The sequence below is a fragment of the Tamandua tetradactyla genome, chromosome 8 (assembly GCF_023851605.1).
Source record: "Tamandua tetradactyla isolate mTamTet1 chromosome 8, mTamTet1.pri, whole genome shotgun sequence".
Lineage (NCBI taxonomy): Eukaryota > Metazoa > Chordata > Mammalia > Pilosa > Myrmecophagidae > Tamandua > Tamandua tetradactyla.
Genome location: NC_135334.1, coordinates 40,895,859 through 40,899,936, shown reverse-complemented (window position 1 = coordinate 40,899,936; position 4,078 = coordinate 40,895,859). Strand labels below are relative to the sequence as shown.

At 38.6% G+C, this 4,078-nt stretch overlaps 1 pseudogene; it reads left to right on the top strand.

Moving 5' to 3' along the window:
* The first annotated feature begins 2,931 nt into the window (after positions 1–2,931).
* On the top strand, positions 2,932–3,750 carry LOC143643360 (nascent polypeptide-associated complex subunit alpha pseudogene; annotated as a pseudogene).
* The last annotated feature ends 328 nt before the right edge of the window (positions 3,751–4,078 follow it).

Sequence of the window (4,078 nt, the reverse complement as noted above, 5' to 3'; positions counted from 1 at the left end):
AGGCATTTGGCAAAATTCAACATCCTTTCCTGTTGAAAACACTTCAAAAGATAGGAATAGAAGGGAACTTCCTCAACACAATAAAGAGAATATATGAAAAGCCCACAGCTAACATCATCTTCAATGGGGAAAAACTGAAAACTTCCCCCCCCCTAAGATCAAGAGCAAGACAAGAATGTCCACTATCACCATTGTTATTCAACATTATGTTGGAAGTTCTAGCCAGAGCAATTAGACAAGAAAAAGAAATACAAGGCATCAAAATTGGAAAGGAAGAAGTAAAACTCTCACTGTTTGCAGATGATATGATACTATATGTTGAAAACCCTGAAAAATCCACAGCAAAACTACTAGAGGTAATAAATGAGTACAGCAAAGTGGCAGGTTACAAGATCAACACAAAAAAATCTGTAGTGTTTTATAATGAGCAACCTGAGGGGGAATCAAGAAACAAATTCCATTTACAATTTCAAACAAAAGAATAAAATATTTAGGAATAAACTTAATTAAAGAGACAAAAGACCTATGCAAAGAAAACTACAAGAAATTGTCAAAAGAAATCACAGAAGACCTAAATAATGGAAGGGTATACCGCGTTCATGGATTGGAAGACTAGATATAACTAAGATGTCATTTCAACCTAAATTGATTTACAGATTCAATGCAATATCAATTAAAATCCCAAAAACTTACTTTTCAGAAATAGAAAAAATAATCTATATTTTTTCTATTTAGAAAAATAGAAATAATCAAATAATCAAATTTATCTGGAAGGGCAGGGTGCCCTGAATAGCTAAAAATATCCTGAGAAAGAAAAATGAAGTTGGAGGCCTCATGCTACCTGACTTTAAGGCATTTTATGAAGCTACAGTGGTCAAAAGAGCATAGTACTGACATAAAGATAGATATACTGACCAATGGAATTGAATAGAGTGCTCAGGTATAGACCCTCTCATCTATGGACCATTGATCTTTGATAAGGCAGTCAAACCAACTCACCTGGAACAGAACAGTCTCTTCAATAAGTGGTGCCTAGAGAACTGGATATCCATATGCAAAAGAATGAAAGAGGATCCATATCTCACACCCTATGCAAAAATTAACTCAAAATAGATCAAAGACCTAAACATTAGATCTAAGGCCATAAAACTGTCAGGAGAAAAGATTTTATAAATCTTAAAATAGGAGGTGGTTTCCTAGACCTTACACCCAAAGCACGAGCACCGAAGAAAGAAAGAAAGAAATGGGAACTCCTCAAAATTAAACACTTCTGTGCATCAAAGAACTTCGTCAAGAAAGTGAAAAAACAGCCTATACAATGGGAGACAATATTTGGAAACAATATATCAGATAAAGATCTAGTATCCAGAATATATAAAGATATTGTTCAACTCAATAACAAAAAAACACACAACCCAATTACAAAATGGGCAAAAGACTTGAACAGACATTTCTCAGAAGAGGAAATACAAATGGCCAAAAGGCACATGAAAAGATACTCAACTTCCCTGGCTATTAGGGAAATGCAAATCAAAACCTCAATGAGATATCATCTCACACCCACCAGAATGGCCATTATCAATAAAACAGAAAATGACAAGTGCTAGAAAGGATGTGGAGAAAGAGGCACACTTATCCATTGTTGGTGGGAATATCAAATGGTATAATCGCTGCGGAAAGCAGTTTGCTGGTTCCTCAGGAAGCTAAATATAGAATTGCCATATGACCCAGCAATACCATTGTTAGGTATATACTTGGAGGACATGAGGGCAAGGACACAAGTGGATATTTGCACACCAATGTTTATAGCAGCATTATTTACAATTGCCAAGAGATGGAAACAGCCCAAATGTCCATCAACAGATGAGTGGCTAAACAAAATGTGGTGTACACATACGATGGAATATTATGCAGCTGTAAGACAGAATAAAGTTATGAAGTATGTAACAACATGGATGGACCTTAAGGACGTTATGCTGAGTGAGACTAGTCAGAAACAAAAGGACAAATACTGTAAGGTCTCACTGATATGAACTGACATTAGTGAATAAACTTGGAGAATTTTGTGGGTAACAGAGACCATCTGGACATAGAAATAAGGTAAGATATTGGGTCATTGGAGCTGAAGGGATACAGATTGTGCAACAGGACTGTTTCTAAAAACTCAGAAGTGGATAGCACAATACTACCTGTTCTAGTTTGCTAGCTGCCAGAATGCAATATGCCAGAAACAGAATGGCTTTTTAAAAGGGGGTATTTAATAAGTTGCTAGTTTACAGTTCCAAGGCCGAGAAAATGTCCCAATTAAAACAAGTCTATAAAAATGTCCAATCTAAGGCATCCAGAGAAAGATACCTTGGTTCAAGAGGGCCGATGAAGTTCAGGACTTCTCTCTCAGCTGGAAGGGCATATCATGAACATGGCATCATCTGCTAGCTTTCTCTCCTGGCTTCCTGTTTCATGAAGCTCCCTGGGAGGCATTTTCCTTCTTCATCTCCAAAGGTCGCTGGCTCATGGACTCTCTGCTTCGTGGTGCTCTCTCTGCTCTCTCTGAATCTCCCATTCTCCAAAATGTTTTCCCTTTTACAGGACTCCAGGAAACCAATCAAGATCCACCCAATTGGGTGGAGACATGTTGTCACCTAATCCAGTTTAACAACCACTCTTGACTAAATCACATCATCCAGGGAGATGATCTGATTACAGTTTCAAACATACAGTATTGAATAAGGATTATTCTACCTTTATGAAATGGGATTTTGATTAAAACATAGCTTTTCTAGGAGGCATGCATCCTTTCAAACCAGCACATTCCACCCTCTGGCCCCTAAAAAAGACATGTTTTTCCCATATACAAAATACATTAATTTCATAACAATATCAGAAATCCTTAAGCCATTCCAGTAACATTTCAAACAAGATTAATACAAGATTAAAATCAGAACAAAGCTCTTTCTGCCGCCATCTTGGTTCCGCGTTCATCGCACAAAATGCCCGGTGAAGCCACAGAAACCTTCCCTGCTACAGAGCAGGAATTGCCACAGCCCCAGGCTGAGACAGGGTCTGGAACAGAATCTGACAGTGATGAATCAGTACCAGAGCTGGAGGAACAGGATTCTACACAAGCAACCACACAACAGGCTCAGCTGGCAGCAGCAGCTGAAATTGATGAAGAACCAGTCAGTAAAGCAAAACAGAGTCGGAGTGAAAAGAAGGCACGAAAGGCTATGTCCAAACTGGGTCTTCGACAGGTTACAGGAGTTACTAGAGTCACTATTCAGAAATCTAAGAACATCCTTTTTGTCATCACAAAGCCAGATGTCTACAAGAGCCCAGCTTCGGATACTTGCATAGTTTTGGGGGAAGCCAAGATCGAGGATTTATCTCAACAAGCACAACTAGCAGCTGCTGAGAAATTCAAAGTACAAGGTGAAGCTGTCTCGAACATTCAGGAAAACACACAGACTCCAACTATACAAGAGGAGAGTGAAGAGGAGGAGGTTGATGAAACAGGTGTGGAAGTTAAGGACATAGAATTGGTCATGTCACAAGCAAATGTGTCAAGAGCTAAGGCAGTCCGAGCCTTGAAGAACAACAGTAATGATATTGTAAATGCTATTATGGAATTAACAATGTAACCATCTGAAAATGAGGAAATTTTTTTGGTGTTTCAAAAGAGTAACCTGCAGCATGGTTTGAAATTTGTACTGTTTCTATCATTAATAAAGTTATGGCTTCTTGTTGGATGAACTCAAAAAAAAAAAAATCAGAACAAAAGTCTCATCAAAGTTAGTTAAAGGCATGGACAGTCCTAAGGCAAAATTTTTTCCATTTGCTCTGGACCTTTGAAAACACATAACAAGTTATTTGCTGTCGACATACAAAGGAGAAACAGTCATAGGCCACATATACACATTTCCACAGGGAGAAAGGAACACAGGGGTCACCGGACCCATACAGTTTTGAAAACCTTCAGGGCAAAGTCCATTAGATTTCAAAGTCTGAGAGTCATTTATCCTCGGGGCTTCTGAAAGCTGCAGTCCCACCCTTTCCAAGGGCCTACACAGAGGCCTGCCTC